Here is a 25674-nt window from a genome sequence, read left to right on the forward strand (position 1 = left end):
GTGTTGGTGCATGTGTGTTCACAGTATATGCGTGTGTGTGGTGCACACGTGCTGCATGCCTCATGGCACATGTGTGTGTGTTGGTGCATGTGTGTTCACAGTAGATGCATGTGTGTGGTGCACATGTGCTGCATGCTGCATGGCACGTGTGTGTGTGCATTGGTACATGTGTGTTCACAGTAGATGCGTGTGTGTGGTGTACACGTGCTGCATGCTGCATGGCACGTGTGGGCGCGTGTTGGTGCATGTGTGTTCACAGTAGATGCGTGTGTGTGGTGTACACGTGCTGCATGCCTCATGGCACATGTGTGTGTGTTGGTGCATGTGTGTTCACAGTAGATGCGTGTGTGTGGTGTACATGTGCTGCATGCTGCATGGCACGTGTGTGTGTGTGTTGGTACATGTGTGTTCACAGTAGATGCATGTGTGTGGTGTACACGTGCTGCATGCTGCATGGCACGTGTGTGTGTGAGTTGGTGCCTGTGTGTTCACAGTAGATGCGTGTGTGTGGTGTACACGTGCTGCATGCTGCATGGCACGTGTGGGCGCGTGTTGGTGCATGTGTGTTCACAGTAGATGCGTGTGTGTGGTGCACACGTGCTGCATGCCTCATGGCACATGTGTGTGTGTTGGTGCATGTGTGTTCACAGTAGATGCGTGTGTGTGGTGCACACATGCTTCATGCTGCGTGGCATGTGTGTGCATTGGTGCCTGTGTGTTCACAGTAGATGCGTGTGTGTGGTGCACACATGCTGCATGCTGCACAGTGCATGTGTGCATTGTTGATGCATGTGCACAGTCTCCGCATGGGTGACAGAACATTTTGAGCCCGAGTCTGCAAGGCACCCTGGTGACTGACTGCTCCCTCCTCCTCCTCCTGTTCCAGGTGAGGAGGCTGAGCCTGCTCAGGTGTCTCTTAGCCAGAGCAAGCCTGCCTGTGGCCCGTGGGTCTGAGCTGCCCTGACCCAAGGACGCGCCGTCAGTCTCTGGCTCTCTTCCCAGATGCCTGGCCTCCTGGGGGCCAGCAGCAGCCCCTCACAACACCAAGGGTTCTGTATGCATTTCCCATTCATGTCACTGAGGCATCCTTCCATGCTGCCATTTTTATTATCCCAACTTTAAAGGTGAAATGGAGACTCTGAGAATTTAAGTAAATGTCAAAACAGTCATAAAATAAGTAGCAAAATTCAAACATTAAGCTGGGTCTTCAGGCTCTTAAGTCCCCTGGTCTTTCCAAGGCTCTCACAAACTTCATTTAAATTCCAAGCATTCTTACTGCTTTAATGCAGCCAAAGGCATTTTTAATTTTAAAGAGGAAGCTCATGATTCCCTTATATTCCTGGCTTTTCTTTTATTGGCTTTGAGGGGCCTGGCGAGTGCACTGCTCAGACTCATGCACACACCAGTGATGTGCTGGACGGCCCCTCACAGGATGACAGCCTGGGTCCCTCAGGCAGAGCCCATGTCCATCCTGGGCACCAGGCTCCCCGGCAGGCCTGGGTCTGCAGCCCCGACTTGGCTGTTGCTGCTCCTTCACAGGCTGACTTGCAAGGTTCCCGAACGAGACTTTCTGAGGACAGGTTCCTTTGCTTCTGCCCTGTGTTCACTCTTCCTTGGCCTCCAAGGTTCAGGACTATGGTTCCCACTGCTGTTTCCTTCACGTCTTCTCCCTGCAGCCCCTGCAGAGAAATGAGCCAAGGGCCTGGGGCGTCCCCTCAAGAGGGCCCTTCTCCCTGAAATCCCAAGGCCAAGTGGGATGCAGGTGGGGCAGACCTGGGCTTCACCCTAGCTGCCGTCAGAGCCAGGATCCCAACCCGCCCAGCCCAGCACCCCGCCATCCAGGCATCTCGTGTGGCGCCGAGGAAGCAGGTGGCCTGGCTGGCAGCAGCCAAATGCTCCCGGCCCTGGCCAGGCCCTCAGGCCTCTTCTCGTGCGCTCACCTTCCTGCGGACCCCAGATGTCTGCTCTGTCTTCTCCGCCCTCGCTGACCTCCCTTCTCACCTGCGCCCCACCCCAAAAGAACTCACACTCCTTAGCATCCCTTGGGCCTTCTCGGGAAAGCATCCCAGACGGTCCCAGGCAGAAGCCAGCACGTGGGTGCTCCAGCACGTGTCTTCATCTTGCTTCAGGAGCAGATTATGTCCTGGCCCCCAGCACCCTGAGTTCTCTGCAAATGTGGGGATCCTTGGATCTCCAGGGAATTTAAAAACCATCACACAGTGGCTGCTTTCTGCTCCCCCCATTCCTGAGTGTTTCCAGGAGGCAGGAGGGAGGTGGGGGCCTCCTTTGAGACTCCTGTGGAGGCCCTGCTTCCTGGCTAAGTCTGCACAGACCCAGGGAACTGATACAACCCAAATACCAGCAGTCTGGAGGCAGCTGCACACAGCCCTGCACCCTCGAGAGGCAGGTCCTGGCGATCCAGGTCTGGCAAGTCCTGGTGACCCTGGTCCAGGGGCTCCATGCAGCTCAGAGGCTTAGTTCTTCCCTCTCCACATGTCCTGCACTCGCGTGTCTGTCTGGCTGCAGGACTCCCCTTCTTTCACTACCCCATCCCAGTGAGATCCATTCTGTGGTTCTGTGGTCTTCTTTGGGGACTCCACCCTGCTATCCTTCAACCCACACCCTGGAGCAGTCCGCACACTGCAGTCAGCACCATTCCTGGAGGAGTTTCTGGGAGCAGCGTTCTCCTCCTGTCACACAGCACACTGGAGACTCATGTGCCGTCCCTGTTCTGACAGTGGAAGGGCTGTCCTCGTGGCCAGCGTCGCTTGCTGTCGTAGTGTACACTCAGGCTCATCTCCTGCCCGCGTGCGGCTCTGGGGCTGCATGCAGGCATCTCCACGGCCTGGGGCCACAGGAGGTTTCCGTCCCTGCACAGATGTGCCTCTGCCCCGGGGTCTCCTCCATCAGCATGGACGCCTGCCGTCCTTCACCTCTGGGCCTTTGTGCGTGGTTCCTCCATGACCTAGATCACCTCTCTCTGCCTGGCCCTCTCCTCCTCATCTGAGACTCAGATCCTTGTCCTCTGAACCTTTCTCTGCAGAGCATCCTCTGGTGGGGTCACGGGTATGCCCCATCACACTAGAGCTGTCACTTCACGCGCCTGGTGCACACGGTGACAAGCAGAGAGCGGCCATGATGGTCAGCAGGGAGGATGGCTCCGCTGGCTCCTCTCTTTAGGAAGATAAGAGGGCATGTGGCATAGAGCTGTGCTGGCAGTACTTCTGCAAATGCTGTAAAAGAAGGTACCAGGATTTTCACATGAGACTCAGGAGTCTTAGGCTTTGACCCAATGCAGACACATCATGTGGTCTTGTTTGAGTGAAACGCACAGTGAAATCATGACACAAAGGCAGGCCAATCCATTCCTTCATCACATGGAAAACCCACGTCATCATGGAAGGAAAATAACAGAGTTCTGAGATGTGAAAACAGAACCTGATCCCAGCCCCTAATGCACTGCGTCCTGTCTGCGACGGGACAGTGACCTGGTGATGCTGCTAAATGCACCGCATCCTGACCATGCCAGGACGGTGCCCTGGTGATGCTGCTAAACTCGGGAAGAGGGGCGCAGATGCAACTCAGGGAGAGAGGCGCAGATGCCCAGGCACCCGCACGAGACAGTGCCACCGACAGTCCCATGGGAGGTCGAGGGCGCCCTGGGGGCTGGGTCCAAACTGCCTTGTCCCCCGCGAGGGACCTTGGGACCTGCAGCCCAGACCTCGCCCTTGCTCTGGACTCAAGCCTCCTGAGGCACTGAGTCACAGCAGCCTCCTCAGTTTCATGATGGAAGCTCCTAGCTGCCAGCCCCATCCCTGGATGCTTCTTTGTGGTCCAAGTCACCAGACACAGCCTCACCTTCCTCGTGGCCTCTCAGGGGTTCCCTGATAGGGAGTCAGAGCCCCCAAGGTCTTGTCATTTGAGGTATCAGCACTGGCCCAGTGTGGCTCTGGCCAGTGGGCTACATCCTCAGGGCTGAGGCCATGCTGGATAATTAGGGACCACCCAGCAGGGGCACCCCAAATGACACACCAGTGCCCTGAAAACCGAGTCTGCTGTGTCAGGCACCCCAGCCTGACCGTCGGATTCACGGGCCCCTTGTGGTCTTCCTCCTGGCCAGTAATCATCCGCTCCTGTCCCTGGGTTCAGGGGGTTGCCTGCAGTGGTCAGTTCCAGATGGTGTCCTTGTCTGTCACACCAGTTTACCCTCTGCTCAGGTTGGACAGCATCTGGGCTGGGCATCCTGGAAGCTGCAGGAGCTGAGTCAGCCCCACTGTCCATGGTCAGCACTGCCAGGCGCAGGCACTTTGAACTTGGGCACTGGCATTTGCTTCGAAAGGTGGTCCAGAGAGTTTCTTCATTTATCTTTTGGGGGAAGGTGGAGGGAAGACTTCAGGTGGGGCTTTGAAAACATGTCCATTAATGCCCCTCACTCCCCCACCCCACTGTGTCTCTTGATCCTGGCGTTTTGGTTTTTCTCCTTTATTTTGTAAGCCAGTATGTCCCATTCAGTAATCATAGCTTTGTAGTCTTGCACAGCTATTTCTTATTCTCATGCAGATCTTCGTGAGAAAGGAATGGTTACAGTGGAGCATTTTGAGGTGCATTTTGACAAAGTAAGTTTTCACATAATGTGACCAGACAGGTGCATCCTGTTCAGGAGGGGTCAGTGTGAAATCGTGAATTTTTACAGAAGTTTAGAATAGCTTCACACAACCCGAGCCTTTTGTTGCAGTTATTTACCAGGAACAGCCTAACACAGCCTGCCCGGGGACAGGGCATTTAATCACCCGCTGCCCCGCAAGCACTTGGTGGCTTGCGAGCCGGCTGTCAAGGTGCAAGGAGGGTCACAGCCCTAGCTTGCCCACCTAGCCCAGCTGTCCATTTTGCAGGAATCAGGCATTAGGCAGTTGTTTCTGAATGAGGATCGTACAGCTAATCCGCAGCCTGGTTTCTGGTGGTCAGAGAACATTCCTGTGGGCAGATGGACGCAGGTGACCCAGCCAGCCAGCACCCGCGGTGTTTTCATAGCCCACAGTTCACAGAGCAGCGTCCTGAACCTGCTGCTCCCTGGGTCTGAGTCTCAGCTTTTCTTGGGAGGCGGCCAGGCTGAGATGTGGCCCGACACTCTTGCCCACACCCACTGACCAGCAGGCTGGCCTCAGCCCTTCTCTCTGTCCATCTGCAGGTCTGAGTCACTCGCTTAGAGGCTGGGAAGTCATCAGCTCACAGGGGCAGATGTCAGGTTCAAGACAGCTCATTAGCAAACTAAAAACTGCTTTTGAAAACTCCAGAAAACCTCCAAGAGTGTGTCCCCCTGGAGAGTGCTTCTGTTCCTTTTGCATGTCTCTTCCACAAGCTTTGATAGAATAGCAGCCATCACCAGTTATGGAAATTTGTTCTATTTCTAATATTCAAAGAGCTTAAATTCCAATCTGCCACCAGTGGTGAAAAGCTAGAAGCTGTGGCTTACCAATATTTTTTTCTTTTTGCAGCTTCTTTGATTGAGATGAGCCCTCTAGCATTGGTGAAATGGCAGCCATGCATTTACATCCGTTTTCATTATGCATTCTGATGCCATAGCCACAGAGTGCAGCCTCACCCCTCTCCCTCTGTCTTCTCGTTGCATGGTCACCTGAATCCCCAGTGCTGAGCTTGCACTGACGGGGTTGGCGCTGCATGGCCTGGGGTCCTGGGTGGAGGGCAGGGCAGGGCGGGCCAGTGCAGCGCTTGCCGCAGGGTTTGCCTCCCCCTCTCTTCCTGGCTCATGAAGCTCTGCTTCAGCCTCTGTAACTCAGCTTAACCTTGACTCCTCCCACACAAAGCTCATCCAGACTCACCTTTGGCAAGTCTGGGTCTTTCCCTCCCCACCTGACTGAAACAGAGAAGGTGTGTCAGGAGGCTGCACTTGCTCCCATCTGCGTCATCCAGAGCAGCCAAGAACCGCCTGAGAATCTGCAAACCATGTCTCCTCAGCCAGGCATGTCGCAGTTGAAGTTCATAGGAAACTTGATCCACTTACAGACGGCGCCTCCGCAGCCCACCAGGCACCAAAGGTCTTTCACTCCCACCTCTTCATCTTTTGTTTTCCAAACAAGCTTTCACCATGTTTCACAGAGTCAGGATGGTTCCAGCAAATCCCACTTCTTTGACTCTAACTGTGCCCGGGTCCTCATAGCCAGCCCCCGGGGCTGGTGACTTCCTGAGGACTTGCAGCCTGTAGTCTTACACAGATGAGACTTACTCCCAGGAAAGGATACGGCATGCACTGTCCAGGGGAGGAGGTGCACAGGGGCCAATCAGAGAGACAGGGTGCAGTTCCCACGGCCCTTCCCCCAGGGAAGCCCCACAGCAGTAAGTCAGGATGTGACGGGAGGTGTCGTCCATCAGAGATGCTCACCCGCACGTGGAGTCCAGGTCAGGTTGGCTGCCCAATGCCTGTGTGAGGACAGTGGTCACTAAAATTATGGACACCCAGAAGAAAAGCATGTTCTCTAGTGTCTGAGTGACTCAGACCCACAGACAGACAGAGAGAAGGGCTGAGGCCAGCCTGCTGGTCCTTGGGTGTGGGCAAGGCTGCCAGACCACCGCCCCCTCCCGCATCGTTCACACGAAGGCAACGCGAGCCACTCTTAGAGTTCAGGGGATATTTGCAGCAGTTTACAGGGTGGGAGCTCTTAACCAGTCAAGTTCTCAGACAGCCTTAAAGGTCAGGTTTGCAGGTAAGCCTTTCTGAAGATAACAGCCCCAGGCCTGCTGTGTCCTCTCTTCTCTGCACAGTGTATAATCAAAAGAAAAATGTTCAGGGAGACATTTGCAGTTGTGGGTTTTTTTGTCCTCAGTCTTTGAAATCGAGTGTGTCACTGAGTTGGGCTAACCTTGTGGCTTAGCTGGTGAAGAACCTTCCTGCAGTGCAGGAGACCTGGGTTTGATCCCTGGGTTGGGAAGATCCCCTGGAGAAGGGAACAGCTACCAACTCCAGTATTCTGGCCTGGAGAATCCCATGGACTGTACGGTCCATGGGGTCGCAAAGAGTTGGACAAGACTGAGTGACTTTCACTTCACTTTCCCTTTAGGACAGCACAGATTGCCAAGGGCACGGTCGCCGGGTGTGACTATGGCCAGGTCTGGAAACAGGGCAGCTGTAGAGGGTGTACTTCCTGACGGGGCTCCCCACTTCACAGACAGGGAGGGCCACTTGTGTAAGGTCACGTGAAGGAACTAGTAATACATTTGGAGTTAACACATTATGTGGTGAAAGTTATCCGTTGATTAGATTAAAGTGGCCAGAAGTTAATGGAATTGTACGAATTCTCTAAATATGCTTAAATTTCTCACTTAAACTCCAGAAAGTTAACCTTGGCTTCTGTTTTTCTGTGTTGAAAACCCTGACATCCCCCTGCAAATGTTTAATCTTAAGGTTGCGAATATAAACAAGCACAACTCGACTCTTACACTGTGTGGTTTGTTTGGGCTTGAATGCCGCTTGGCATGGCACTGACCTAATCAGGACAGGAGGTGCAACTGCGGGTCAGGAAGCGCTGGCTGCTGGTCTGTGGGGCGGTCTCCAGCCCTTTCTGGGTAGAGCCTCACATCCTCTGTACCTGGGGCAGAGCCCCTTTTCTCTATGACTCTCCCCACTCCATTTCTCATTTTGGAAGTTTCTTTAGGGGCTGTTGATGGAAGCTTATGTTACAGAAACTTAGGATTCAGTGCACAAAATGCACTCTCACAGTGTGACTTCGGCTCATCTGACCGACCTCTCAGCGAATGAGCCCTGCTTCACAGCCAAGGCCTCAGTTCTGCGGCTCCTGCCTCCCTAGGTGCTGTCTTCTTCCTCCTGCACGTCTCCCCCTAAGCCCCACGCACAGACTCCATCCGTTCTACTCCCCGGGGTTGGAAGCAGGCTTCTAGACCATCCTTGAAACTGGCATCTTTGACCTTGAGTAACGTGTAGCATTTCAGTATCTGTTGTTGGAATTTGCATTTTCCAAGTTTTCAGTATTGAACTCAGGAAGAAGCGAGGCTCTGAATGCACAGAGCTGTCACCTCCTTCCTCTGCCTTTCTTCTGCCTCAGCCCCAGAGGAGCTGAACATGGCAACACATTTGTTTCTGTAAAAAACTCTTCTCCCAGAAAACCAGCTGAGCAAAACCTTCTGGGCTGTGTGGTTAAGGAGTGGGGGGGTCTCAGGCGTCTCTGGAGCAGTGTCTTTGTTGGGAAACCTGCTGAGCAGAACCTCGTGGGCTGTGTGGTTAAGGAGTGGGGGGTGTCGGGCGTCTCTGGAGCAGCGTCTTTGTTGGGATGTTTACTGCTGGCACCTTTGGGTTTTTCTCCAGGTGTGTGTTCCCTCTCTGTCTCTCTCCCACCTGGTTTATCGTATGATAGTTGACTGGAACCCACTTCGATCGTCTTGCCGGGAGAATCCCATGAACAGAGGAGTCTGGCGGGCTACAGTCCATGGGGTCTCAAAGAGTCGGGCACAAATGAGCGACTAACATGTCTTTTTTCCGCACTCATGATTCTGTCTGTGATGTGTCTGTGGAAACTGGGAAAGTGAGACTGGCTTGTGGGGATCTGATAGTAGCTGCTCCCCCACTGCTCTGTAATCTCTGGGTGCTTGGCTCTCTCATTCTTAAATTGTCAGGAATTACCCCCTGCAGGGCCATCACCCCTCCCACTCCACACACACACCCTCCCACTGACACCACCCCCACCACCATTGGCTCTTGTACCTGCTCGGAAGGCCCCCTGGAAGCCGGCCTAGTCCCGGGCATGTGAAAACAGGACAGCGGCCCCCAGACCCTGGCAGGCCTGTCCAAGCCGCAGGTGGCCTGGGCCTGTGGTGAGGGGGAGGGATTATGGCTGCCAGTGTGGCTGTGACCTCGTCCCTGGGCAGTGCCTACTCTGGCCGGACCTGTGACCGTCTGCTGTGGGCAAATCAATAATGTGTCTCATGCCCTGAAAATGTGCTGGGCTTCGCCTGAATAATTTAATGCCTCTCTGTGAACAATGCTTGGTTTTTCGCTCTCACAAGCATGTGAGACACTGAACGGCTGGGTTGCCTTTCTTCCTGTTTCTGTTTCCAGGTTAAATGGGCTTTAGCGCATCTCAGTGGAGAGCTGAGTGTGCCACGGTCCTGTCCTCAGCATCAGGAGAGCCAGTCTCCATAAAGGTCTTGGAGAAATTGTTAACCCCGTGGGTTCCAGACCCAATTTCTTGGCAGAAGAATGCGCCACCTTGATCATACCCAGATATACAAAGTTATAGGTGTCATGTAGCCAGTAGTAACTGTGATGTGTTGGAAATTCGTTGTGTTGCATGCAATTTCCTAAATAGTTTACTCAAGTTATTTAACCCTCAAAACCAAGGAAGAATTGGGGATCGATGATTCTGCACCGGAATTTCAGAGCATCCACACTTTGGATGTTTGGGGTCAGATCACTATCTGCCCTGGGACGTCCTGTGCCCTGTGGGATGTTCAGCGGCCACACCCCCAGGCCCTTCCAGCCAGAGATGTCTTGAGACCCCTGTCCCTGTGTAATTGTGACGAGGGGGTCAGTCCTGACTGACCAAGAACTACTGACCTAAAGGGCCTGGAGAGGAGGGAAGCGCAGTTCAGAAAGGACACTTGGGTACCCAGGCGAGGCTCGCTCCCTGAGGCCGAAGCCCTCGTGTGGATTTGTAGACACGAGTGATTTCCTGCCAAGCCTGCGCGTGTCCCCAGGAGGGGTTGTGACGTCTGAATGCCCTTTCCCATCACCATCCTGCCCTAGCCTTTTAGTGACATCAGTAGCCTGATAAACCCCACCTAAGTAAAAGCAAGGGCAGAAGCAGCGGCTGCCTGCCACTGCCCCGTCCCTGGCCTAGCGAGCATGTTGGGTCGGGAGGGGCCTGTCCGGTCCGGTTTAGCCGTGGAGGAGGGGGCCCCCAGGGGCTCCCGGCGCCCCTGTCCGGCGACCGTCCGCCGCTGCCCCCGAAGGGCTTGGTGGCAGCGCCACCTGGTGGCCGAGGCGGGAGCGGAGCTGCGCTGCGCCGCCCGGGCCTGGGGCGAGGCCTCGGTGCCAGCCCCGCCCCCCCCCCGCCCCGCCCCGCCCCCAGGCGAGCGCTCCTCCGGGTGGCGCCCTCGCTCCCCGGAGCCCACCTCCTCTGGAGAGGCTTCCTTTCTCGGAGTGGCGTCGTCCAGGGGCGGCAGCCCTGCTTTTAAAGTAAGAAGCCTCAGCTGCAGGCTTCCGCGGCGTCCTGTTCGGCCCGCTGGGCTGTTGAGGGGCCGCGTGGAGGTTTAGGGTTTGTCACACAGGATGTGTGACTCTGGTCCCAGAGGTGGTCTTGCAACTCTTGATAATTTGGAGACGGAGCCCCGAGTCTCGCCTGCCCGGCCCCTCTGTTCCACCTGCTCTGCCCTTGTGCTCACAGGCTGAAGTGTCCATGGAGGCCGTGCTGTGCTCCTGGGGTGCTTGATTCCTGAAAGCAGGCGGTGGCTGCGCGTGCTGACCCCTAACCTGCAGGTTGAAGGCCTCTTTCTGCCCTGACTTTCGGCCCGACCCGTGGTGCTGTCCGCCCCTGGGTCACAGGCTGTGCTGGGGGCCCCGTCGTCCTGTATGCCCCCACTTACGCCCGTCCTCCCCCTAGGGCCCGAGTCCAGGTGGGCCTCGAGTCTCCACTCCCTGCTCCCTCCCCCAGGGCCTTCCTGTCACCCAGCACCTCCTGATACCCAGGCCCCGGGGAGGAGGCTTTGCCCTTGTGTTCACAGCCCAGATCATCTGTCTACCTGCTCTGACTGCACTGTCCTTGGTCTGGATGGTTGTCCTGGAGAGCCTGGGGCCCTCGGGATGGTGGCATTCACGTGGTTTGTAAGCTGGTCACTGACTTCCCACCAGCACTGCGCAGGGTTGCTAGGGATATGATTTGCTTGGATTTAGAACGTTGAGTGGAAAGTTTCAGCCCTGAATCAGGTATATGGGGCGTCCTGACCCTCCTGGGGCTGTGATGCCACTTCTGTGTACCTGGGAAAACAGCATCCCTGAAGAGGAAGGAAAGACTGCAAGAGGTCTGTGTGCTCCGTGTGGAGGGCCTAGGGCCTTGGGGATGGGTTCTTGTGTCATCTTCACCAAGAGTCAGCTTAGAAGTTGCTTCATTATTCACTCATCAAACACTGACTCACCACCATATGCTGGGTGTGGCCTGTCCTGGGGTCACAGCAGGGGCAGAGGAGACGTTCTTTGTCAGGGCAGAGCCAGTTTCCATGTGTAAGAGGTGGGATGATCAGCCTTGGATGGGGATGTTCCAGAAAGGCCCCACCTGGGCTGTACTGGAGGAGAGGCCGGGATGAACAGGACAGGATGGGGGTTGCAGTGTTCCAGTGGGAGCAGAGGGGTTAATGTGGAAATACCGGGCCCCCAGTCTGTGCCCTGAGAGTGTCCCACTGTCCCCAAGACCTCACGGTGAAGGGCCAGCACCTGGTCCACGGGGTCCTGAGCTGCCAGCCTCCACGCTGATGGGGCCACAGTCAGGGAGAGCCTGCGCCGGGTCTCTGCAGGGCCCGAGGCATCAGTGAGGACCTTCAAGGCTTCCAGGCCCAGGCCCCTCCTTCAATGTGCAGGCTCTTGGTCGATGAAACCATCAGTCACTTTCTGTCACACTATTTCTTTAAAAAACAAAAAGAGAAGGAAAGGGGAAAAAAAGACTAATGGCAGGGGTTCCTACCTGCAGAATCCTGGCTGGAAGTTAAAGTTGCTTCCTCCTAATCCTGTGCAAGCTGTCAGGGAGCCGATGCCGGTGGCCTCTTACACATTTGCTTTATGAGGAGCTGGAGGGGCAGTGACCAGCTGTGCCAGGCCTGGCGCAGAGCTCGGCTGACAGCTGGGAAGGGGCACCCCATGGGGGACCAGGCTGATAGCCATCAGGAGCCAGTTGAGCCCTTTGAGCAAAGTGATAAAATACTCAGGGAAATGGTGAGCTGGAAAACAGATGAGATTCTGGAGGCAAGAGCCTGAACATGACATCTTCACCCCAACCGACCAGAAGCCTGGATGCAGTAACAGAACCACAGCATCTTCAGTGTCACAGAGCCCAGAGAGGAATCACTCAAGTGTAGTGACTTTGGGATTTGGGGGACCAAGAGCCAGAAATTCAGGGACTTGCCCCGAGTCAGGTCCTTCGTGGTGCATGTTCTTCATGAAATCCGAGTCTCCCGACCTGTGCTCGCTGTCACACATCGCGGTTCTTTGCTTATATACTCGTCTGGTTCACCCGCGGCCCTTGTTGTTCTCAAGTTTGTCTCTCCTGGAGCTGCTTACTCAGCAAATAGACTCGGAGGACTATATCCAGGGCTTGTTCATGATGCTGGGGAAGGGGCCTCAGACCCTCCAGGAGGGTGCCTGGAGGGGGTGGGCTGAGAGCCAGATCTGTGGCTCCACGCCACTCATGCTGCAGCCCCAGCTGTGTGGTGAGCGTGTTTTTCTGGATGTGAGCCGGGGACTCAGGCAGAGGCCAGGCCGCAGATGGACCCTGGAGTTACCTCTTGCAGATGGGGCGTGGGGTTGGGAGGATTGTGGCCAGAGAAGAGAGAGACCTGAACCGTGAGCCCCACGCTGCAGCTCAGAGGATGGAGAAGACCCAGCGCAAGAGGCTGAGGAGCAGACACAAGCCTGCGCCTGGTTTCAGAGGAGAGTACCTGAGTGAGTGCACACACCCTCAAGGGCCTTCTGACTCTGCATTTCCATCATCAGAGCCACCCTTTCAGCTTCTTTCCCTTGGGCAGGCATCTTATCCTTCCTGGCGCCCCCCTTCCCCAGCGAGAAATCCTGTGTGTGGAGCCGTCTTCAGCTCACTTAGGGAACACAGACAGGTGGTCAGCTATCAGTCACAGGCACAGTCAACCTACAGAGGAGGAAGCAGGAGCCCCTGCTAGCAGGAGCTGGCTGCCCTGCCCTCCCAGACCCGCGCCCTGTGACCAGCAGAGTGGTCTCCTCGGGACCCAGGCCTCCTGGCCTTCCACCTGAATAAGAGCTTTGTGCATTTTCTGCCAACAGGAAAGTAGAAGTCACAAAAGTTATTGATCTGGGCAAAGCAGTATTTAATAACATTTTTTTTTTAACATGACACCAAAAGTAAGGCCGACGGACACGTTTGCAGTGTGTTCCCCTTTGGAATCTCCAGAGAACCTGGGGCATGGGTTCCGTGCCCCATGTCTGCTGCATCTGCCTCAGGACTTCACCTTCTGGGACACAAGGAAACACATTCAGAGCAGGAGAGCTGGTCTCCCACAGAGGTCGGTGCTGGGTTTAGAATCTCGTGCCCAGCTGAAGATGCAGCTGTTTTTGTTTTTTTGTTTTTTTGTGTTTTTTTTTTGATGCCCTGTTACCATCAAGTGAGAAATACAGCATGGCCGATTTTGTTCCATTTGCATAATGAGAGAGGTCTTGATGAGGATGCTATTTACAATGGGAGCTTTCCAGAGGAAAGTGGTATCATTCCCCACCCCAACCTTTTTGTTATACAAGTAATGCATAAAATGATAGTATTTATTGACCACTCATGTAATTTTCACAACACTTTTTAGGTAGGAGCATTTTTTATGTTTTATATATGGGTTGACAAAACATGTCTGGAGAGAAATATAACCCAGTTGGTAAACTGCAGACCAAGAAGTGAAACTCAACTTGATCTATACATGTGAGCATGTTTCTTATGGAAAAGTTAAAAGGTTAAGTCAAGCCAGGGGGAAAGTGTATCTACATCTTCTGCCCAGAAAGAATCACTGTTATTTGGACTCTTAGTTCATTCATGTTTTCTGTACGTAGATTATGTAAATAGGAAAGGAATATGCATACTGTTTTGTAACTTTTTACTTAACATTGTATTGTAAATATTTTTGTTTTTTCTAATGCATTATTTATAATATTCCATTGTGTGCCTGAAGCATAATTCAACTAATTTGGGGGATTTCTACTTTGTTTCTGATACTTTGTTGCTTCAAAAAAATACCACAAGGAATATATTTGTGTTCTCGTGTCTTTTCGAGCACCACCCTTAGATCAGTCAGTTGGTAGGTGGCGCCTTTCTGTTTTAAATGGTAAGCACACCTTTAGTACCTCTGATAGTTATTACATTTCATGAAGTTTGTCCTAGTCTATACTAATTATTTTCAGTAATCCAACAGATATTTACTGAGTTATTGGGCTGTCCTTGGAGCTGTCCAAGGTGCTGTAGTGTCTCAAAATTACTGAGAATTTGAAAGGAGAAATTTACTTAAGGTTCTGGAATTGTGATGGTTATAGATATTTGCTTTTCTAAATATTTCTGTTTATTCTGATATAAAGCAGATTCTTTTTGAAACTATTAAAAAAAAACTTAATTGTCATGAAAACTGATGGGACTCAGTAAAGAAGCTTTGTGTTTGATCATTGATTATTACGATAGATAGGCTGACAGACATGTGTTATACTTTCTCCAGAGTCATCGTATATACCGCCAGGGCTGCTGCCTACGTGAAGATTCAATTGTTTAGTGATATATGGGACACGGTTAGAAAGACTAAAACTTAAGTGTGTAAGGTTAACATTTGTGAAAGGACTTCTGTATCTTCTGATTATCTTAGTCATTGTCATACATGTCCCCTCATGGCTCACTGTTGTATAATTTGTATTCAGATTTTCATCATAGGATATTTTTTACTGGATTCTGAGGGGTTAGTTATGCTGGTAAAAGAGTGTTTTGTCTCAGCTTGTAAAGTTACAGCTACACAGTGGTGAGAGGCAGGTGGAGAAGTAAGGAAGGGCTTCTTCACGTGACCAGCAGAAGCTAGAAGGCTGTGCTGTGGCCTCCTCACCCACCCCTTGGAGAGTCAGACTTGGGAGCAGAGGATGGCGGGTGGGAGCCGGGGCTGGGGCTCGCAGATGCAGAGCTTGCCTCCTACAAGGGAGTGTGTCTGGAGTCTGCTGTCACCAGCTGCTCTGCTCTCTGCACCTAACACTTTCTAGGAAGGTGGGGCATATGTTGTGTTCTTACCATGCACACGAGCACACACAGTAATAATAATAATAATAATAATAATAATAAAGGGGCGGGAAGATGTGCTCAGAGGAGTAGGAGTTTCTGTGGCTTCAGCACTGGCCATAGGTTGTATAGTTTCCCAGACTCATTGAGTCCTGCATGTTAAACATTTATGACACAGTTCAGTTCAGTTCAGTCGCTCAGTCGTGTCCGACTCTTTGCGACCCCATGAATTGCAGCACATCAGGCCTCCCTGTCCATCACTAACTCCTGGAGTTCACTCAAACTCACGTCCATCGAGTCGGTGATGCCATCCAGCCATCTCATCCTCTGTCGTCCCCTTCTCCTCCTGCCCCCAATCCCTCCCAGCATCAGAGTCTTTTCCAATGAGTCAACTCTTCGCATGAGGTGGCCAAAGTACTGGAGTTTCAGCTTTAGCATCATTCCTTCCAAAGAACACCCAGGACTGATCTCCTTTAGAATGGACTGGTTGGATCTCCTTGCGGTCAAGGGACTCTCAAGAGTCTTCTCCAACACCACAGTTCAAAAGCATCAATTCTTCGGCGCTCAGCTTGCTTCACAGTCCAACTCTCACATCCATACATGACCACTGGAAAAAGCATAGCCTTGACTAGACGAACCTTTGTTGGCAAAGTAATGTCTCTGCTTTTGAATATGCTGTCTAGGTTGGTCATAACTTTCCTTCCAAGGAGTAAGCGTCTTTTAATTTCATGGCTGCAATCACAACACAGAGTCCATAATGTGATTTAAAAAGAAAAAGGAGGGCATTAGATAAACTAACCGTTGGTTCTGTTGGCTTCAGTTTAGCTCTGCCCGCGCCAGCAGTTTGCTTTGGGAAGTTCATGGTTTCCGAGAGAAAATAGGCACAAGGCTGGTATAAAATATTACATCATGACAGATCCAGGGAGACAGACGGCTGGTTTTAAACCCCAAAACTCAGAGCAGCCTGATGTGTCCAGGGATTCGCCTTAAGGCAGAGTATCCTGTCACCTGGGCCTTGCTCTGTCTCCCTTTTTAAGCAGCAGATACAAAGTAGCTCAGAGAAGTTTGCATGTTTCCACCCTCCTTCCCTGTGTCCTCTGCAGAATCACCTGGTGAGATGGCTCTTGCTGCCCTACTCTGGACACTATCCACATGCACACACGCAGCAGAATTGTGTCAGGACCCAACTAATTCAGAGCCATCTAATTCAAGGGCAGTTATTTCTTTTTTCAAAAATTAAAAAAAATTCTTTTACATAATTTCTAAAGGTTAGGGTTGCAAAGAGTCAGACATAACTGAGCAACTGACATACACACTCCATTTAAGTTATTACAGGATATTGTCTGTGTTCCCCATGTCACGCAGTCACCCTGAGCCTGTCTTACACCCCATCCTTGGCACCTGCCCCTCCCCCACCCTAAGTTGCCCCTCCTCCACACAGTAACCAGTCGTTTGTGCTCTGTACTTGTGAGACTGCTTCTTTTTTAGTACATTCACTAGTTTGTTGTATTTTTAGATTCCACACATAAATGAAATAACATGCTATTTGTCTTTCTCTGTCTCATCTCACTGAGCACAATAAGGCCAGTAATTTCTAACATATCTAATAAATTTCTAACAGTATCTCAAAGCTCAGACCCTCATCTGGAACCTCAGCCCAGTCCTTGGGTGCCGACTGTGGGCGGGGCCTGTTGGGACACAGGATCGGGGGTCAGAGGTCAGTGTCCATTCCGGGCCTCCATGGGTCCTGTGTGGGTCTGCTGCCCCTTCTGCGCCCTGGGTCTCTCCCACCTTCCTCCCTTGGTGGGCGGGCCCTGCTCTGTCCCTGGGGGTGGCCCCCTCTGCTGCCCTGCTCCTGGGACAGCTCTGGCCTCAGCCTCTGGGGCTGAACTTCAGTTCCTGGGACCCAGCTGGGGGTCTTACCTCCCCAGTGTGTCCCTCTTTGGGAGCTGTCCTGTCCACAGGGCCTTGGCCTTCCTCTTCCAGGAAGCCTTCCCAGCTCAGAGGGTCCAGAAGCAGGCCTGGCTGCTGTCCCGGCCGGTCCTGGTGGCTGAGCACAGAGAGGGGCCGTCCTGAGCTCCGACCCAGCCCTGCTGGGCTCCTCACCTGCTTCTTTGCAGACGTGGGAGAGGATCCTCTTCTTATCACCTCCTGAGACAGGAGGATGGGAGGACAGCGAATGCTCATTTGCAACAGTCACAGAGGTCTTCCTGGGAGGGAGGTCAGCTGTGTGATTGGACAGGAATGTTCTCAGCCTTGATTTCAGGCTTAAAAACTATTCTTACTTCAGTGCACTTTCCATGACATAGATCAGACCCCAGATCATCTTAACATTGATAATGTAATTAAAGCCCTCCAAGCAAAAACAGAATTTCAGTGCTTAAATGATTTGCAATATCATTTTACACTAGACTGTAGGGTTAACAGATTTTAACCTACAGTGAGTATGTTTAACCACAAGCACCAGAGCACACCATCAGCAGTCTCTTTTTCTGTCAGTATCTCACCATGGTCCTAAGTCATGATTTGGGAATTTGAGAGCGTGAATTAAGATTTAGAATTTAGATAATTGGATTTTATTAAAATAAAACTTAAAAAACCTGCTTGAATGCATCCAAGGACAGCATCATAGAACAGAGAAAACAGCCCAGAGAGGGGGAAGTGGTTGCACATTTCCCATTCGTAGGGGCCTTGTATCCCCAATTCACAAAGACTCTAACAAGTCACAGCTCCCTTACTGGCCCATTTCTCCCCATGCTGTTTGTCCTAAAGAATCCCACCTACTGCCCCAGCTTCAGGTCCTCTGATGGCAGCTGAGGTCCCCCCGGTTTCTTAACCTGGCCAGTGACAAGTCCTCAGGCAGGTGGGTGGTGGGCTCATCTACACAGAGGGCTCAGGGCGATGAGACTTGGCCCAAACTCCCAGGTTCCTAACACCTGCGAGATAACACTTTCTAACGCAGCAAAATCTCTTTCTCCAGTAAGGTTCACTTGAAGCTTCTTCAGGTTATTGCTGGTTAATATGTTGTATTTACTTTGAATTCATGCATCTGTTGAGTTATTTTAGGAGTTGCAACAGAATATGTATTTTCATTCATACCTAGTGGATTCCGTGAAAGCAGTAAAGCTGTAGAGCCTATAAACTGTCTTTATTCTTTATAGAGTCTTAGAATATTTCCCTTTTTGTAGACATTTGCTTAGAGATTGTTGAGTCTCAGTGATGTAGGCAGACAAGGTTATCTGGAATGGAGGGAAAGGCTGGGTTCTTGGTCAGAACTCACACGGATGCTTTGGTAAGATATTTTGAAGATGTATTATATTTCTTTCCTAAAATCAAAAAAGTCTTTGCAAACAAGCATATTTTACGGAACCAGGTTTCTTTAAGCTTTCCAAGATAAAAATGATGCTTATCCTGAATGCTATTAGCTGAAAGTATAAGACATCTTATTGCCAAAATAACTTTGCAACCTGTCCTTCACCAGCGAATGTGCTTTTAATTTATAAACCAGGGATCCTTGTAGGAGTGCTGTTATTGGGAGGTCCTGGCGGAGGTTTTGAGCCACTGACTTCCTTCCCACTCCTCAGGGCATGTGACTGGAGTTGTTAAGAAGAACTTTGAATCTGGGGTGTGGTGATGGCTGTCCTCATGTCTGGGTGGGTTCAAAGTTGTTACTGTCCTTCAAAAGCAGTCACATCAACTCCACTAAGGCCCATCATGGCAACTAGGCTGTCTTCTAATGGGGTTATAATGACAAAGTAATAAAACCATTAAGCAAATGGGGATTAGAGCCTTTAATACCCTGATGTCCAAATAACTGGGAGAACAGATGCTGAGACCACAGAACCGGGTGAACATCCTCCCCCAGGAGAGAAGCTGAGGGTTTGAACTGAGCGGGAGCAAGCGTGATTCTGAGTTGACACTTTCCTGAGTGTGTGCTGTCACTCGGTGAGCCCAGATCCTGGCTCAGGACGGAGAGAGAGGCCACGTGTCACAGGGAAGCGCTTGCTGGTCGTTGCCTGTGGGCAGGCCTTGGTCATCAGGTGAAGTGTGATCCTACTTTCAAGTGAGGCAGCAGCCACTGGGGTCTCACACCCGTGGAGAATTGCTGTTTCCCTTGAAATTAACATTCTCTTTCCTCGCCCTTGTACCCCAGGGTGCCTTGGAGCATGGTCTGGGAATTGTGATGTTAATTTATATTTTCATGCCTTCCAGTCTGGTGCATGGCCTCTGGGCTGGACTCTGCCCTGGCGCAGGTGAATTCACTTTCCCTGTGGCTAACGGTGCTGTATAAGGGAGTCTGCCTGCAGTGGCTGTGCTCCCAGGGCTGTGCCAGCCAGCTCCTAGCAGCACTTGGGGAGGAGAGAGTGTCAGGACAGATGCAGCCCTCATGCAGGGGGTCAGGATTTAGCCCCCCCTACCAGACACAGTCTCTTCTGTGTCTGGTGGGGGGGGCTCTGTCTGGTGGGGTGGTTGTGTCTGGGAGGGGCTGTGTTTGGGGTGGGCACTGTGTCTGGTAGGGGGGATTGTGTGTGATGGAGGGGCCGTGTCTTGTGGGGGAGGACTGTGTCTGTGGGGGGACTGTGTCTAGTGCGGGGGACTGTGTCTGGTGGGGGCTGTGTCTGGTGTGGGGAGGCCATTTCCGGGGGAGGACGTGTCCGGTGGAGGACTGTGTTTGGTGAGGGGGCTGTGTCTGAGGGGACTGTGTCTGGAGAGGCTGTGTCTGGGGTGTGCTGTGTCTGGAGAGGGGACTGTGTCTGGGGTGTGCTGTGTCTGGAGGGGGGACTGTGTCTGAGGGGGGCTGTGTCTGGTGGGGGGGCTGTGTCTGGTGAGGTGGGCTGTGTCTGGGGGGACTGTGTCTGGGGTGGGGACTGTGTCTTGGGGGGGCCACGTCCAGTGGGGTACCGTGTCCGGTGGGGGTGACTGTGTCTGGTGGGAGGGCTGTGTCTGGGGGGACTGTGTCTGGGGGGGGCTGTGTCAGTCGGGGGGGAATGTGTTGGTAGGGGGGCTGTGTTGGGGGAGCTGTGTCTCGTGGGTTGTCCAGTGGGGACCATTGCCGGTGGAGAGAAAAGTCTGCTGGAGGCTCTGCACAGCTGAGCTGGTTGAGGTGCTGGCCTTGTCAGTCACATGTCTTTGGGGATCCCAAGGCTGACAGAAATGTGAGTTAAATGTGAGTTGGATATTTTAGTACCTCAGTGTACGTGGTTTACCTGCTGTCACATAGTCGTAAATGCTGCATCAATTGTACTTTCTTACTTCAAGGGACAATTACAACTGGAACTCCTTCCCAGATGCCGAGAGGTAGAGAAAGAGGCCCTTCCAACCCCACACGCAGCTTTGTGGATAGTCCGGTTTGGAAGAAGAACCACAGGGCGTGGAAGCGGAGGGCCTCACGCCCGCCAGGCGTCCGCTCTCTGTACTGTGTCAGATGGTCTACTTGTGGTTTAATTCCATCTGTGCCCAAGAGGAGGAAGTTTCAAGTCATGAGCAAATTTCTGGAAAAATCGGTTCACATTTTGATTTTTTCTCATGCCTCCACCAGCTGGGTCTTCTTCCTCACTTCCTTGAACAGTTGCTGCCTTCCGGTCCTTCCTGCCCTCTCCCCGCTGCAGACGTGGTGACTGGTGGCCCTTGTGCTCTCGGGCGTCGCGGATGCCTAGGGGGAGGGTGTCTGTCTAGGTGCCCTGACGTCTCCTGAGGACTGGGCGGCATGGCCCACAGCCGACCCTGCCTGGATCTGCCAAACCCTTGGTGCAGGGGCGTTTTCTGACCTGCCGCTGTGCTGCTCAAATCCTAGCCTGTGGCCTCTGTTCCCATCTCCCACCCCGTAACCATCAGTTTGTTCTCAGTATCGGTGAGTCTGTCTCTGTTTCTTGTTTGTAAACTTGATGCTGTAAAAACTCACGTCATGGGTAGTGACACACATATAGGGAGCGCAGTCAGTGGGGTTGTAGCAAGTCTGTATGGTGACAGGTGGTGGCTGGTGCGACTGTGGTGATTATTTCATAAGGTGTAAAAATATCAAATTACTGTGTTCTATCCCTGAAACTAATACAACATTGTATGCTAACTATAACTCTGCTAAAAAAAAAAAAAAAAGGTTAAAAAAGAGTTCAACTCATCAGTGACCCCACAGGAGGAAGCAAATCTGTTGCTCTAAAACCTGCTGGATGCCCTGGCGGCCTCCGTCATCTGTCATTGTGGTTGCCCTGGAAACCCGGCCAGCCGCCCCCAGGACGAGCTGTCTGTGCTGGGAGGCCCTCTGGTCTCTGTAGCTCGAGGGAGCCTTGCCTCTCCCGTGGCGCTGCCCTGAGCTCTTCTACCAGAAGCTGGAGACCAGTCCGAGTGGACGGCAGGCCTTGCTTCATTTGTAGGTAGATAGAATTGCAGCAGGTCTCAGGTTTACTTGAAAGTGCTGCCACATGCGGACAGGAAGTGGTGAGGACAGCCTCGGTTGTTGAGCTGCCCGTTCCCTGCTCACACGCACTGTCAGCAGTGGCGCAGCACCCCCGGGCGAGGGCCTGCTCAGCTGCAGGCCGGTGACATGGGTCAGAAACACTTCCGGCCCAGTCTCAGCCTCGGGGCTCCTGGAGTTGGGTCTCATGAGTGCACCTTACCTTCGATCTCCTCAGTCACCCTGTCAGTACTAAATTGTAGGGCTCTTACGAGGAATATATTTCCTCTCCCTAAATATTCTCATGTATAAGGTGCCCTTTAGGATTCAGACCAAGCAGTAGGTACCACATCACTCTCAAATGCATACTGGAATTTTATATAAATGTGTGTATTTAAAAAGAATGTAGCTTTTAGCTTCAGGATCTCTGTGAAACCTAGATGTATCAGTATCTGCAAACTAAAGCCCTGAAATCTCCTGACAAAGTATAATTTTTCATTCTTGTCTCCAAAGCTTGGGCTAATGCTCAGCCTACAATTCTTTTATTACCTGACTACTGTTTCCTTAGCTATTCATTTCACATGAAGGACAAGAAGTGTGATTTCTTCTTCTTAATTTAAACTTTCTTTGGCAGCACAATAGAATGTCTACAAATTCCTTGGAAATCTCTCATTTTCAGCCATGATCCCTCCCTCCCCACTTCTTCCCTGTTTCCATCCCGTCTACTTTCCTCACTTCTGTTCCACCCTCGGCCTGAGCTCTGCTCCCCCCACGCCTTCCACTGGAGCTCTCACTCGCCCCTCTGTTCCCAGAATCTAGTCCCGTACAAACAGGAGGTAACATCGGCCATCTGACTTGACTGTCCATGGGCGGAAGGATCCGAACGTTGCATGTGCGGCGCTACAGAGGGATGCGCACAGCGGCCTTCCTCTGTCCGAGCCTGGCACAGGTGCGTGGTCGCCTCTGCTCAGGAATTGGCTTAGTTTAAACTTTCAGGTTTAGTTTAATTGCACTAGACAGCTGGTAGTGTTGCTGGATTTGGGTGTTCAGGAAGGAGGCCTCCTGTGGTCTCCTGCTGATCCTCAGCAGAGGAGCTTTGAAGGAAATCTTTTGTAACAAGGTGCTTTTGCCATTTTAAAACTAATTCTTTTAGCAATTATTTTTCTAATGCTTTTAAGAGTAACTGGATTATAACTTACAGGTAATAAAATATGGCTTTAACTGGACAGTGTGATGAGTTGTGAGGGATGCCCTTTTTCATCAGCAAGTCCTTTGAGGCCCTTGCAGTCAGCACGCCCCCAACCCATTCTCAGGCAAACATTGCTCTAATTGCATCCCTGTGGTCTTGTCCCCGCTGTCAGATTTCAGGTGAATAGATCACCCTCAGGGGGATTGTGTGTTAACTTTCTTCCAGTCACCTTCCTGTTTGAGAGTCTTCCAGGCTGTTACTGTGTTGGTGCTTCCTTCCTTTTTACTGTTGAGTGTTTTTCTCAATTTCCACTGTTCTGTTTGTATCATGATGTTGGCTATCTTGGTACCTGAGTCCTCCAGCCCAGGGACCCCTCCTCATGTGTTTGCATTGGAATTGTCTCGACGTCCCCTGCCCATTCTGGAGTCCCTGCTGTCTACCTACCCTTGGGAGTGTGCAGGTGGCTGAGGGTTCTGGTCACCTCTTGCCCAGACTTTCTTTTCCTATTGCTAATATATGAAATATATCCTTTCTTCTTATATTTTATTTTAATTTTTCCAGCTTGGTTTGTATATAATTGATATGAAACACTGTGCAAGTTCAGGATATGTAACATGATGCTATGATACCTTTACTGCAAAGTGAGTGTAACAGTAGGTCAGTTAACACACGCTGCATCTCACAGACTCACTTGTGGTGAGAACATTTGAGATCCACCCTCTTAGCAAATCACAAGAACGTTAACCATGGGAACCATGCTCAGAATCATGTCCCCAGAGCTCCTGTGTCTCTGGCTGGAAGTTTGAGCTCTCTGTCCAGAATCTTCTCACCCCTTCCCCAGTCGCTGGCAACCTTTTCCCTTGATTAATCACCTTCTACATGAAAATTCCTGAAACGTGCCCCTAGAGTCTGTGGGCATCCACTTGTAGGCCTCTCAGGAATGCTTATATTTTAACATGCTCAAAGAACAGTTCTCTACATAGGGAATTTCAGACCCCAGCTCAGAAAGCTGACTGGCATTTCCTTTGCTTGCTTCTGTTGTGAGGGTCTTTCTGGTGCCTTAGATGACCCAACACAGAGCCCGTAGTGTTACCCAAGGCCCTGGAGACCTAGCTCTGAGCAGTGGGTGGGTCTGGTGGTTTCCCTGTTGACGTGTGGCTTTTGGGGCGGATTTAGCCCAGATGGCGAGAGGCCCTCATTGGTGCCTTTGGTCTCCACGCTGTGGCAGCACCAGATGTCAGTGGCTGGGGTGCGCTGCTGCAGCTGCTGCTAAGTTGCTTCAGTTGTGTCCGACTCTGGGCGACCCCATAGATGGCAGCCCACCAGGCTCCCCCGTCCCTGAGATTCTCTAGGCAAGAACACTGGAGTGGGTCGCCATTTCCTTCTCCAATGCATGAAAGTGAAAAGTGAAAGTGAAGTCACTCAGTCGCATCCGACTCTGTGCAACCCTATGGACTGCAGCCTACCAGGCTCCTCCATCCATGGAATTTTCCAGGCAAGAGTACTGCAGTGGGTTGCCATTGCCTTCTCCGGACCGGGGTGTAGTTGGTTTCAATAATTAGCAACAATGTCATTGCCAGTTATTGCTGGAGACTCTGGGGAAGTCACCAGAAACTGTTTGAGCTGCACCTCAAAGCGGTGGTTTTTAGTAATGCTGTATTTCTGAAAGTCTACTAAAAGACCCTGGTTTCCTCATGGGTGTGATCCCATCTGACTTGTGTGGTTTCGAAGCCTGAGCTTTCTCCCAGAGCAGAGTTGGCAAGTGTGGGTTTCGGGGGAACATGCCCCCCACCCCTTTTAAAGTGCATTTGCCCCCAAGCTGACGGTCCGTGTGAAGCAAAGCCCGGGGCGCTGGGCTGACTGAAGTGGCAGTGGCTCGGACGGCTCAGTCTGGTAGAGAAGTGGGTTCCCACGTGCGAGGGGTGGGACAGACACGGAAAGCCATCCCGCTGCAGCCTAGAGACCTCCAGTGTATCCTAGCTTTGAGTGCGTGGTGCTTTAATGACTTAGGAAATAGGAAGTTTAAAACCAGTCAGACGATGTGGTTGGTTTCACCCAGATTGTGTCACATATTTAGAACCTGAAACAGAAATGTGTTATTTCTCCAGCTACTGAGATAGATTCTGATGCTGTTTTGTTCAACGTATTGACCTCAAAGGCCACAAACATGTCTCTGAGTGACTGAATAAATGGAGAGTACTAGGTTAATATGAAAACTCAGCTTTACCTGTGTAAGTACTGGTTTCTGGGAGTAACAGGTACAGGTGGGCTATGGACAGTGCCCATACGAAGTTCTGCTGTTTCTCTGACACGTTAGTATTTTGATTTTAAGAAGTTAAGATGCATCTGCAACTGTTTGAAACGTTTCTTGTTGAATAAATTTTATAGTAATTTTGTGATTACCTCTTTTTACCTCTTTAACAATATTTCCAACTAATTATGATTTTGGAGAAGGAAATGGCAACCCACTCTAGTATTCCTGCCAGGAAAATCCCATGGATGGAGGAGCCTGGTAGACTACAGTCCATGGGGTCACAAAGAGTTGGACACAACTGAGTGACTTCACTATGATTAGTATGTCCTACAGTGGTAAATTATGTCTATTATAGTGTAACGAAGCTTTTCTTCTTGTAGTTTGCACTGGTGAATTTTAGTATTCCCATTATTTGTATGCCTGGCTTTTTCCAATGGAATGTGTAGTCCAGATGTTAGTCCTGTACCGTTCGCTACACCGCTCATGTTACCGGAACAACCCCGTCTCTCCCCCTAAAGGAAAAAGCTGGCATCTGTTTCTGCTGAAGGTGGAAGGTGGCTGGTAAAACAGAAACCAACACTGGAAACGAGGCAGCAGTAGCTGTTTACAAACTAGGAAAATACGAAGATAACTCCAGTCACTTTTCAAATGCATGAGTGATGTGCTGTCAGCTCAGCTCAGCCTGGCTTGATGATCCTTATTTTTTGGAGTGGTAGCAGTAGAAACATGTATCTGTGGAGCAGTAAGCACTATGTTGTCTGCCCGGAGAGTCAGAGTTGCTGCCTTAGAGGTGGGCTGGACGATTTGGAAGACCCGGGCAAGATGCTGCTGCTGCTGCTGC

General features: G+C 51.6%; 1 protein-coding gene and 1 long non-coding RNA gene across 7 annotated transcripts in view; both read left to right on the top strand.

Annotated features, from left to right (window-relative positions):
- Window positions 1–25674, top strand: part of DLGAP2 (DLG associated protein 2) — a 647652-nt gene that overhangs the window by 206135 nt on the left and 415843 nt on the right. The window lies entirely within an intron of this gene.
- The window catches only part of LOC133239783 (uncharacterized), a 32531-nt gene continuing 16931 nt past the window's right edge, over window positions 10075–25674 (top strand). Inside the window, exons 1-2 of one of the 2 annotated variants that reach the window (XR_009733961.1) lie at window positions 10075–11049; window positions 12529–12679. This is a non-coding gene — a long non-coding RNA (uncharacterized LOC133239783). Of the gene's footprint in view, window positions 12680–25674 lie in introns of both variants that reach the window. The other variant, XR_009733960.1, reaches the window with a different exon arrangement.

The sequence above is a fragment of the Bos javanicus genome, chromosome 27 (assembly GCF_032452875.1).
Source record: "Bos javanicus breed banteng chromosome 27, ARS-OSU_banteng_1.0, whole genome shotgun sequence".
Classification (NCBI taxonomy): Eukaryota; Metazoa; Chordata; class Mammalia; order Artiodactyla; family Bovidae; genus Bos; species Bos javanicus.